Source organism: Bos indicus x Bos taurus, chromosome 21 (assembly GCF_003369695.1).
Source record: "Bos indicus x Bos taurus breed Angus x Brahman F1 hybrid chromosome 21, Bos_hybrid_MaternalHap_v2.0, whole genome shotgun sequence".
Classification (NCBI taxonomy): Eukaryota; Metazoa; Chordata; class Mammalia; order Artiodactyla; family Bovidae; genus Bos; species Bos indicus x Bos taurus.
The window spans coordinates 33,301,530-33,314,031 of record NC_040096.1 but is presented as its reverse complement, the minus strand read 5'-3'; the positions used below and the strand labels follow the sequence as shown (position 1 = coordinate 33,314,031).

General features: G+C 51.4%; 1 protein-coding gene across 3 annotated transcripts in view; it reads right to left on the bottom strand.

Moving 5' to 3' along the window:
* The window catches only part of SIN3A (SIN3 transcription regulator family member A), a 68,103-nt gene extending 58,177 nt beyond the window's left edge, over positions 1–9,926 (bottom strand). Inside the window, exon 1 of one of the 3 annotated variants that reach the window (XM_027520748.1) lies at positions 9,857–9,926. The gene's annotated coding sequence lies outside the window, so the exon portion shown is untranslated. Of the gene's footprint in view, positions 1–5,542; positions 5,818–9,856 lie in introns of those variants that run through there. The other 2 variants (XM_027520747.1, XM_027520749.1) reach the window with 2 other exon arrangements.
* Between the last annotated feature and the right edge of the window lie 2,576 nt (positions 9,927–12,502).

The following is a 12,502-nucleotide window of genomic DNA, read 5'->3' as shown; positions in this document are numbered from 1 at the left end:
AGTTTCTCAGGAGGAAGGTAAGATGGTCTGATATTCCCATCTCTTCAAGAATTTTCCACAGTTTGTTGTGATCCAGTCAAAAGCTTTACCATAGGCAATGAAGCAGTAGATGTTTGTTTGGAATTCCATAGCTCTCTCTATGACCCAACGGATGTTGGCAATTTGATCTCCAGTTCCTCTGTCTCTTCTAAACCCAGCCCGTACACCTGGAACTTCTTGGTTCATGTACAGTTGAAGTCTAACTTGAAGTATTTTAAGCATTACCTTGCTAGCATGTGAAATGTGCGCAACTGTGTGGTAGTGTGAACATTCTTTGGGACTGGAATGAAAACTGACCTTTTCCAGTCCTGTGGCCACTACTGAGTTTTCCAAATTTATTGACATATTGAGTGCAGCACTTTCAGTTCAGTTGAGTTGTTCAGTTGTGTTCAAATCTTTGCGACCCCATGGACTGCAGTATGCCAGGATTCCTTGTCCATCACCAACTCCCAAAGCTTACTCAAACTCATGTCCATTGAGTCAGTGATGTCATGTAACCATCTCACTTTAACAGCATCATTTTTAGGATTTGAAATAGCTCAGCTGGAACTCCATCACCTCCACTAGCTTTGTTCACAGTAGTGCTTCCTAAGGCCCACTTGACTTCACACTCCAGGATGTCCTCTAGTTATCAAACTATAAAATGTCATCAGAGTTCAGTTTGTAAACTACTTATCTATGACCTATTGTATGCCAGGACTGTCCTAGACACTGAGGCTATGGAGAAAATAGTCCCAATCTATATGAACTGTGAGCTGCTGGTGCAGCTCTCCCTGAGGAAAATCAGTATCAGGTTGCTGTCCTGCAAATATACAAGGACAAAAAAAATATGCATTTGGTTATATCTGACAACAAATTCCACTGGGCATGTCTTTAGGGACTTTAGGGGAGAAGGGCTTCCCTTTTGAAGAAACAGACCCCAAAAGAAAATTACATAACTGAAGAGAAGTCAAAGGTTTTTAATGTGTTGTTAAAAGACAATTGGACAGATAATTGTATAAAGATAATTAAAATTCAAAATTTAAAAGATATCTGCCAGAAAAACAAAACTCCTTGAAATATTCAGAACTCAGACTACCCAAGTATGTTGCTGGATGCATCTCATTATTTGACCTTCATCTCAACAAAAAACAAAAACCAGGAATTAATTAAACTGTAACAAGAAAAATATTAAAATCCTAAGATACTACTTTGACTACTCACTTATTAAAGTAACAGAAACAGGAAGGTAGGTGGAGGAAAAGAAGTATTAGGAAATAACAGTTGCCCATATTAATAAAGTATCTTGAGCTTAACAGAGTAACAAGAAGTTACCCGAAGTTCATAATTTCTTCCCTGTGCTTCTTAACTACCTTCCTAAGCAGGGGAAGCAATCACATCTGCCAACTGAAGAGAAAAGGATTCACAAACTCTGGAAGACAGACAATCCACGTGCCATTTTCAATACAATGCCATCCTTTTTAACACTCCAAAGCATTCTCTGGGGTATTTTGAGAGATGTCTAACAACTCCCTTAAACTGGCTCTGATTTCAGACTCCTCCCTCCTGTTTCTTATTCAGTGTCCCTTCTTCCTCTTCCCACCAAAAGCTGGGCTCTCCGCTGAATTCCTTACAGCTCTCTGTACTTGCCTCTTATACATTCAAACTATACTGGCGTGTAGTAAAAATCACATTATATGTATATTTACCTTTCCTTCTAAGAATGTAAACTTTTCAGGGACAAAGACTCTTCCTGTGTCAATCCAGAGCTATTTAAGAAGATGCTCAATAACCTTAAAAAAAATTGTGAATCATTGTGTTGTACACTTGAAATTTATACAATACTGTACATCAACTATACCTGAACTTAAAAAAGGTGGTCAACAATGCATGTTGACTCATTTTACCTTTAGAATCTGAAGCTCAATCTTACCCTTCAAACGTGCCTTCAAAAGCACATTCCTGCTTCTTCCAAAAATTACACATAAAATTATCATATGTCTTAGCAATTTCACTTCCGGGTATATACATAGAAGAATGCGAAGTAGGTACTTGAAGAGATATTTATCCATCCATGTTCACAGCAGCATAGACAAGAAGTGGAATAGACACTATTCCACTTAGACAAGAAGTGGAAACAACCAAACATCTATCATATGGATAGACGAAATGTGGATGGAAGTGATGATTGCGCAACAATGTATATGCACTTAATGTCACTGAATCACACATTTAAAAATAGATGAAATTGTAAATTTTATATTATATGTTTTACTACAACCAGAAAAAAAACAAACACCACACTGCTCCTTCTCCATTTACTATCCTTAGACCAGAGGCAGCTGGAGTATAGCATTAAGAGCCTGGACTCTATAACCAGAATGCCTGGGTTCAGATTCTGGATTAGCCATTTACCATATGTCTAACTTCTCTGTCCCACTGTTTCCTCATCTTTAAAACAGATTTCATAGTACCTACTACACAGTGCTGTAGTCAGCATTAAACATTAATAAATGTTTAATACTTAAGTCAGTGCCTGGGGCATAGTAAAGAGCTCAGTAAGTGTTAAGTTCTTATTATTACTCAAGAAGAGAGACAAAGTGTAGTTTGAAAAAGCATTTAACATCATCTTTATAAGACTCTATAGAAAATAAAGCTTAACAAATTCTTGATTGATAGAGTTATCCAGAAGAGTAAGAAAGCCTTTGAAAGCACTGCCCTAGATTACTGAATGCCATGGATACAATCTTTTAATTCCAACTAAAATTCACAGCCATTAACATCAGCCTGGCAAAGATCTTCAGCATCTTGTCTGTTTGCACTGAAGATGCAAACAGGATTATGTTTTGCCAGGAATCTTATCAAATTACTACATAACTCCGTCCTAAAAAAAAAAAAAGTTTTTTTTTTTCTAAACTGTTTAGGTGAAACCTTAATTACAAAATGCAAATCTATCTAGGGTCTTTGACAAAACTATATGATACTGATATTTGATATTAACTTTCTTAATACAGCGTTATTTAGGCTCTTACTTGAAATCTTAAAGTCTACGTGGGACTTCTGACCCTGGCTCAGTCTTCAAGGGCATGAATTAGGTCTTCTATGTTTCCCAGCACACAGCATTACAAATAGTGGGAATTATGTGCTGACCAAACTTTCCTCAATGGAAATTCTCTGCTATTTTCACCAACTTTATCAGTTTATAGAAACAGGGAAAATACCCAGGTTTCGTGTCTCCACAGCACTAACACACTCTACTACAGTCACCACTAACCAAATTAAAGTTACTGTTGCCACTGCTACTTCTTTAGCTAAGAAGGTGGGACTCAATCTCTTCACATGAGTATAGCACAGGACACCAAGCTCTCAGTCCCAAATGAGCAAAGCACAAATCCAGAATCCAACTTCAGTTTAGCTTCCCTGGTGGCTCAGACGGTAAAGCGTCTGCCTGCAACGCGGGAGACCTGTGTTCGATTCCTGGGTAGGGAAGATCCCCTGGAGAAGGAAATGGCAATCCACTCCAGCACTCTTGCCTGGAAAATCCCATGGACAGAGGAGCCTGATAGGCTACAGTCTATGGGGTCGCAGAGTCGGACACGGCTGAGCAACTTCACTTCACTTCAGCTAACTAGCCAGAGGGCTTGATAAGATATTAAGGAATAAACAAACATATTTGTCCCATGTTTATTTTCTCATGAAAAATATCGAAAACACAAGTAATTTCCTCTTAAGAAAAGAGAATGTCTCCGGCGCTCAGGGCCGGTACACTGGGATGACCCTGAGAGATGGGATGGGGAGGGAGGTGGGAGGGGGGTTCAGGATGGGGGACACATGTATACCCACGGCTGGTTCATGTCAATGTATGGCAAAACCCACTACAATATTGTAATTAGCCTCCAATTAAAATAAATTAAAAAAAAAAAAGAATGTCTCAACTCCACGCAAAATCCTCAAATAAAGTGGTTCATTAACCTTGAAATGTCCTAAAGCAATTTCCAAATACAGACTGCAGGGCAAGAGTACATAAGTCACATACATAAGGCTCAATACACTAGCCTCAAATTCACCCTTCTCTAATAAAATAGGGTAAGAACATTATGCTTTATAAATATAAATAGAAAGTGGTCTAGATGTTCTAACAGAATTACATAAAACCAGATTTTTCAAGAACACCTAAAGTTACCTAAAGGGCAACTTACTTATTTGTGAAATTAAGTAGCAGACCAGCTGTACAATTAGGGCATTCAAAAAATGCAGGAGCTGAAGAAACTGGAATATTTTATTCAAAGTCTCAGGGTTTTTTTTTAATTACCGTTTTTGATAAAAAAAAAATCATTTAGTAAAATGCAAATCCAACACTTCCTTTTCTAAATCTCAGTCTTGTGAAGAGAAGCTTTCTCAGCCTTCCCTTGGCTAACTGGATTTGAAGTTCTATGGCAAAGAAACAGTGGCCAAGTCTAACTAACTACCCACCATCCCATTGGCTTAGAGGAAGCCCCGCCCCGTTCAGCCTCGGTAACCCAACATCAAGGGAACTCCAGGAAAGGTTGTCCCCGGCCACATTTCTAGTCTCTGATGACTCTCCGCCCCTCCCCCCAACCAGCACCGCTGCGGAAGCACGGTCTCAGCACGAGCAGCCCTCGACCGCAGACTGCAACGAAAGGACCTTGAGCACCTCGCCCCAAGAATTACAACCAAGAGGGCAGTGAAGTGGACCACGCTCCCACTCTCCAGGCTGCACAGTGCCATCCATGCTGCACCGAGTAAAGCAGAGACAACAGCTCTGGCACCTGACTCTCGGGCCCCGGCAAAAGGCTTGGCCGAGCCACAAGAGAAAGTCCTGACACCTCTACAGATCGCAGTCTGGGGGCTCCTCCCACCCCATGGAGACGTAGGGCGGGGCAGATCTAGGCGCCGCGACTCTCAGCCAGACAGGACAGCGGGCTTTCCCGAGCCCCGCCTCACTTGCCAAGGAGGCGGAAACCCGGGAAAGGGGGAGGACGGCCAGGGGGAGTGGCATCGCCGCTCCGTACGGCCCCTCCGGCCAACCGGATCCCAGGAAGGCGGAGGAAGCCAGATTTCACGCCCCCTCCCTGCCGCGCCCCGAAGCCACAGGCGGGAGACCCCCAGCCCGTGTCCCAGCCCCAGCAGGCCAGTGCTAGGCCGCCCAGCCGAGGCCCCGCCCAACCAGGGAAGACTGGAGGGGTGGTCGGCGGCAAAGAGCACTCAGCATAGGGCCCAGCCCCGCCCCTTTCTCCACAATCGCACGCGCGCGCCGGCCCCGCCCCTGAGCGGCGGCGCGAGAGCCCGCCCCCTCCGCGCGCACCGGGACTACGCTCTCCTCCCCCTCCCGCACCGAGAGCTACCCCGCTCCGCCCCCCACCCCCCTCACACATCCACACGCCTCCCGCCCTCCTGCTCTACGGGAAGCCGAGGAGGTCAGCCCCCCCCAAATACACACCCTCGCTCCGGCGTTACCCGCCACCAGGCTCCCCGCCCCGACCCCGGCCCGGCGTGCTCTCACCGCAAAGCTGCCTCGGCCGCTCCTCACTGCGTGTCCCTCTCGGCGTGAGCCTCTGGGGCAGGGAGGCCCCAAGAACCGCGCGGAGCACAGGCCCGCCAAAGCGGACTGGCAGCCGCCCCTCCGCTAACGGAGCGGTCACAGGCCCCAGTGCCCAGACTGGGAAGGAGGGAGGGAGGGAGGGAGGGAAACTCCGAGGGGGGAAGGGGAGGGGGGGAAGATGGAGAAACCGTCTCCGCCGCCTCTACCGCCGCGGCCGCTTCTCTGTTACCCGGGAAATCCCGCCCACTCGCCCGGCCCGCCCCGCAGAGGGAAGACTCAACTTCGCTCCGCACAGGCCGTACTATCCGCCCGTCAAAGATATAGCCAATCGCTGTGCTCTGCCTTCTGATGCCCGCCCCTTCCCCCCCGGCTGGGAGGGTAGAGGGGGGGAGCCGCTCACCTTCTCCACGCCCCTATTGGCGGGGAGCTTCCCTAACTCAACCCCGCCTATTGGAGACGAATTGCTGAATCCCACCCCCAAGCCACAATACTATTGGAGGAAACAGGGAAGCTCTTCGCATCTTATTGGAGGACTCTACATGTCCCGCCCCGTGCCGTCTCAGCTACAGGCCCAAAAACTCGGCTCCCGCCCTCGCCGGTCACCGCATTGGAAGGCTACCCCTAGCTCTCCGGCTGCCCCAGGAAGGTAAGTAACCGATGTGGGGTAAAATGTCCGTGAGCAGGCTCCTCCTACCGCACTGCCGGGCCAGGCCCCGCCTCCAACCATCAGACTGGCTATCTCGGCGCCGGTAGGAGCCTCTATTGGCCAGGATGCCCGTCTAGGAAGCAGCTGACTCCGCCCTGCGCGAGGAGGCTGAACCTTAGCAGTCCTTTTGTGGAATGTTTACACTAGAGACTGAAGCGCAGAGAGTTCCAGGGCCTGTAACAGGAGGTGATGCGGAGCGCAGCAGCGGGAATCCGATGCCTTGGGATCTGAAAGGGAGAGGCAGCAGCATTGCCACCGTGGAGGACCCCCTTACAAAGGGAAAGAGAATCTCATCCTTCCCATCCAGTTCTCTACAATTTACATTTCTGCAGAATGCCTCTTTGTAGACACAAATACGCAGAGCAGCCGACAGCTCCTTTCAGTAAGTAGAATACAGAATTAAGGGCTGGAGATCAAAGTCGAGGAAGAGCTCCAGCGGTTGTTCAGCCCGCAGCTAGGGGTGGCTGCATACTTTTAACACCGACACTCCCTAAACCTGAATATGCAGTCCTAAGAGGGCGGAGATAACCAAAATGAGGGCAGGGCTCTAACAGCCAACGCCCTGGCAAGCCTCTGAAAGGCGGAGCGTGAAGCGTACGGCAATTGCGATCTCCAGGGTAGATCTGGAGGCATCAGACTCGACGAACTGAGGAGACCAAACAGGCCATGGCATAAATGAATCTTGCACCACACTTCAGAGAAATGATAAAAGCTCCAGAGTTGGAAACGGAATAAGAACAGCTGTTCCCTCCTCCTTGGTCAGTGAGTGTTAAGGACAGTTCCTAGGCCCTCTCAGTTTAGGTAATATGGTCTTGAACACAGACGAGGTGCTAGCGATATCTAGGTGGCTTTTATTTATTCACTAAATAGGGCGAACTGACGCTGGCTTTGCTTTGGGGGGCGCTCATGGAGCGCCAGGAGAGGAGGGGGCGGGACTAGAGTTTTCCCGCTCTCTTCCGCAAAAAGGCTACTCCTCTAAGAGAGCCGAGTCCGTATCCAAGAGGCAGGCCCCAGGTAGCTCACTCCCAGGTCCTTTCTTGTCCTTCCTCCGTAATCCGCCGGAGACCACAAGAAATGAGCGCTGGCAACAGGTGGGCCGGACTCCAAACCGGAAGGACAAGGCAGCGAACTGTGAACTTCATCAATAGCCGACAGATGGGAACAATCTCCCTGGGAGCCAAACCCTGCCCCAGGACGGAGCTCAAAAAACAAGTCACACGTACGAAACAAACGAGACCCCCAGGCCAAACCTCTAGGAGGTTACGAAGAAGCGGCAAATATGCAGAACTGGGTCTTCCTCCTCTCCTTGCACTGGGTGCCACACGGCGTTCCCACCTGGACATCAAGAACCATTTGGAACTCTAGCAGAATTGGGCCGCTCTCGACTTCTCTGTCAGCAGGGGATGAGCTGCCCTGGATATTGCCTAAAGCATCCACGGCAATCCTAGGTTGCTCAGAGGTTTTGATAAAGCTTAGTAAGGACAGCGGCTGCCTTGTGCTGGAAGGAAAACGCACTTGGCAGCGTCTGCAGCGTTCTGAACCTTAGGCTTAGGGCGGTCTCCGGGAAGTTGAGTCGCGAGAAAAGCCAGGATGCAGGGTCAGAACTTTAGTACTTGGCGAGGAAGGACAGACCACACCTCCTCCTCCCAACCCTTGCAGAACCGCGAGAGCAAAGCCCCCCAAAGCCACCCTACACCGTCAACCCCTAACTTCAAAGCGAAGGCTACCAGATCTCGAGCCTTGGAGGAAACATCGTGTGCCTTCTCGGCTCTCCCCGCCCCCCTTGCCAAGAGCTCCAAGCCCGGGACTTCCGGGCGGGAGGACTGTTCGAAGGAGCAAGGCGCGCCTTACACATGTGCTGAGCGCGCACACACGCTAGGGGAGGGGGCGGGGAACAGGGTTGGACTTCCCCCTCCAAGCTCGCTCCCCCGTAGGGGGCGGGACTATCCACCCCACCAATCAGAAGTAGGGGCGGACCCTTGCGCCTCACGTAAGCCGCAGGAATCCTCCCTCCGCCCTTCACGGAAAAAAATCCTAGCAACTTAAACTCCAGCCCGGCCTCCGATAGGCGGAGCTGGGAAGAATGTCATCCAATCAACAACCGAGCAGGAAAAAAGGGAGCCTCGCCCAGCCAGTGGAAAACAAGAGAAGGCGGGCCCTCTGAAGAAGCCCGAGACGGGTGGAAGAGAGAAGGGAAGGCCCCGCCCCTCAGTTCGCCTCCAGGCCGGTTGCACAAGCCGTCGCCGGAGTATAGTAAACAGGCTAGGCCAAGGAGTGGAAGCAGGGGTAGTCTGGCGCTCCAAGGGCCGGGCCCCTGCGCCTTCTCTCCTGGCGTCGCCCCGCCCGAGCTCCGCGGTTCGCGCCGGCGCCCCGCCCCCCAGCCCGCGGCCGCCATCCCGGTTGACAGGCGCGCCCCCCGCGCCCCTCCCGCCCGCTGATGCATTTCCTTTTCCCGATTCCGAGCGTGGAGACTGTTTGCCCAGTTTCCGACCTTCACTGCCCCTTTCAGGCTACCCCCTCGTGGGCGCGCTCACTCGCCGGTGCCCCCGCCCCCGCCCCTTCCGCGGGCGAGCAGCACGGCAGGGGGAGGGGAAAGGAGCCGCCGTCGCCGCCTTGGGGTGGGCGGGGAAGGAGGCAGCTCCATGTTTGCAAAGGGATCAGCTGGGGCTGCGGGTCGAAGCCGACGAGTTCCTGGAGGTTTTCCACACCCCCGGGCCGGGTTCCGGCGCCGAACGTTGGCTCTCCTGCCACGGCCCTGGAGTTCGGAGAGCTCACACCGGCGCATGGGTCTACTGCCGAGGCGCTGGGGCTCTTTCCGGTGGCCTCCCCCGCCCCCGACCGCCCCTCCCGCAAGTCCGGCGTTGCCCCCGCCCCCAGAGTCCATAACAACCGCGGGCCCAGGAGCCCGCGCCTCTTCTGAGCGCGCCCACCGCCCCCTCCGACAAGTTTGCGGACAGAAACAAAACCCTTGGGCGGCTGCCGCCCTCGCCCAGCGTGGTTAGCGGGGAAAGCTGCGGGCCTGGGCTCGCTCGCTAACTCCAGCTCTCGACCAACTCCGGGCGGTTTGGTGGGCCCGGCCGGCTGAGCTCAGGCCGCCGCCCCCTGCCGAGCCCGCGCGCCGCAGCTCGGGCCCGGTTCCAGTCGGTGTACGGAATCTCCCCTTTTTTCTTCTTTACAATAATTTTTTAAGGCATTCCAGGAGCGCGAGGGATCTCCTCCTGCCGGCCCCTTACCCAGCCCGCCGCCGAAACCTACCGAAACCGACCGCTCGGTGAAATAAACTAGGCAGCACGGCCGGCACACTGGCGACCCCGGGTCGGGCCGACCCCCTCCCCGCGGATCTGGCCCGGCTTGGAAACACACACTGGCGAGCGGGCGGCGCCAAGAGCTCTCCTTCCTGGCCTGCCCCTCGCCTCCCTCGGCCGCCGGACTCCAAGCCTCCCCTAGCTCCGTCCCAGGGCCCGCGGCGCCTGCACCATGGCTGACTGGTCAAAGGGACCGGCCGGCAAACAAGCCCCCCAAACGCCCGAGATTGGGGAGACCAAATTAAAAGCAGCTGTTTAACATACCTTCCGAGCCAGGCGAGGAGTCCTGAATGGGGGGGAACGCCCCCCACGGGCCATTGGCTCCCTGGTGCTCGCGTCAGTCATCCTGGGCCCGCCTCCTCCCCTTGCTCCACCTCTTCCCCTTCATTGAACGCCCCCTCCCTCCAAAAAATAGAAATAAATTAATTAAACTAGCTCTGAGTGGGAGGCGCAACCATGGCAGAGGGCCCCTTCTCTACCGCACCGCCGCTTGGAGTTACTTGAGGCCCTTGGACTGGAAGGAGACCTCCTGGGACTCGAAGATCCGCTGGGTGAACCTGGAGGAGGAGCTATTGGGGCTACCCGGCCCCCACATCCTTCTTACACACACCCCATTTGGAACTGGGCAGAGGGGGCGGGTGAGGATACCCTAGCGACTGACTGGAATGTCCCGACTCCCCTGGCTGTGTAACCTAACCGTGTCCGGCGCCTGCCTAAAAACTGAGCTGTGTACGCGGGAAGTCCTGCCTTCGGGGTAACAGGCACTTGCCTGAGCACCTACAGGGGTGAGGCAGACACATTCATACCGCACCTGCTGCTTTTTGCCATTACAGAAACTGAATGAGATGCTCACTCTGTGCCCTCGTAGGGCTTCAGACCTAGCTGAAGAGAGGATACAGAAAGAGCTAAGGCAATTTGGAAATGTATGTAGAGACGCCTCCAGAGGCTCAGAGCAGGGAGATTCTTCTAGCTGAGGAAAACTGGGTGAAGCCTTCATGGAGGAGGTGGCACTCAGGCAGAAACGGAGGGGCAACTAACTCATTTTCAGCAAAACACACAAAATGATAAATGCAAAGCCGTATTAAAAGCTTCTCCAAGTGTGGCTATAGTAACGAAAACCAGAGTTGGAAAGATGGAGTCAAAGAGCAGAAGACTTTTCTACCTTGTTAAAATTCTTAGACTTGTATAGCAGAATGTACAAGCAGCATGCTGGGTCACAGGACCACAGGCCCAGAACTACCATTTAAGATGCTCAACATCCCAGCAGCTGGATGAATTCTGAGGGTGGGTTGAAAGAAGGGTGCCTACAAGCAGCAAGGTGAGGCAGAAAGGCTTGTAATGACCGGGTTGAAGACTACAGAGGTACATATTCTGGTGGGAGGGAGTGGAGGGAGCCAAGATGTTTCTTCTCTCTCTCCTGGTCCCCCATTCCAGAAACCCTTCCTACTTTCAGCAGCCCTAAAATCAAAATTCTGACTCAGATGCTTCCCTGGATCATTTGTAATGTGTGTGTGTGTGTGTGTATGGCCGGGGGGGAGGGGGCGGGGGGGGGGGGGGGAATGGTGAGGCTACGCCACATGCCTGTGCTCAACAGAGCTGACCCTGGGGCCAGGTTACACAGTGAATGAGCAAGAAAGACCAGTTGAGATATTCAGTAAAGGAAGCTAGTGTGGATAAGGTGGGGTGTCAGAATGCGAAGGGCCTTTAAATCCTGTGGCAGAATAGGGTAGCCTGCTGCCAGTTAGGCTGCCCCAACAATTCAGGTGAAATACAAGGAAGACCTGACTAGGGCAGTGGCAATGGGTAAGCAGGAATAAAAATGGGGAGATGTGTTTGAGAAAGCCTCAAGAGGACTGGGTGACTGATCATTGTGGGTTATGGAGGGAAAGTTGGCAGTGGCTGGTGTGCAAAGAGGTACAAGAGCTTAAGGCTAGTGCTTCAGCCATCTGGGTAGCAAGGCCAGTGATTTAGCAGTATATCCTTAGGCAAGTCCCTTTCTCCCTCTGGGCCTGTTTTTCTTCTGCAAAAATAGGGGTGGGTGAAAAATTGGAGTAGAAAGATAGTCTGTAAGGACCCTTCCCTCCCTCAGAGTTCATGGGGGTGGGGGGACTCTAATGGGGAGGGAAGTTTGCTACTAAGGAGAGCAGGTGGGAAGAAACACTGATTTGGGAAGGGAAGTAGGTCATCTCAGGTATAGGGACTAGAATCTGGGTGGCAGCTTGGTTGGAATTACTGAAGGAAAGGGAGTAAAGAAGGAAAAACCAGGAGGTGAAGATTGTGTATTCAGTGGGAGAGGCCCAGCATCTGGCAGGGCCATGGAGGCTGGAGTACATTCTCAGCCTGGGGGACCCTTAGACTGAAGACCAAGTTTTTCTATATCAGAACAGAGATCTCATGGTGTTTGGAGCCCTATCTCAGATTTGGGCTTTATTTCCCAAGATGCTCTGCCCTAAATGAAACCGTAACAGATACTGTGTGAATGTAAGATGAGGGAGAGTAATAGCGCAGAAAGAACATTCGTCTGGAAGTTGAGCCCCATGGTTTCCACTTGGTCTTCTTATTTCCTGTGGTTCACCCTCCTGTCCCGTACAAGAAGTTCACAGAGCAGTCCATACCGTTATGCAGATCACATGTGATGATAAAAACGTGTTTTAATACACCTAGTGAGGTTTGGAACTTCTGTGGAGGCCAAAGGCCCAAGCATCTGACTGTAAGCCTCGACTACAGTGGGTATACTGTAAATGAGGTTACTTATGGAGCATTTGCAAACTAGGACAGTTACTCCTGCTCAGAGAACCAGACTTCACTGATAACTCCTTACCCTCCTAAGTGTACCACCCTGGTGGGAATCCCCTCTTGAATACCCCCTAGACTGAGTTCCTCAAGGACAGTAACTCTAATGCACCCCTG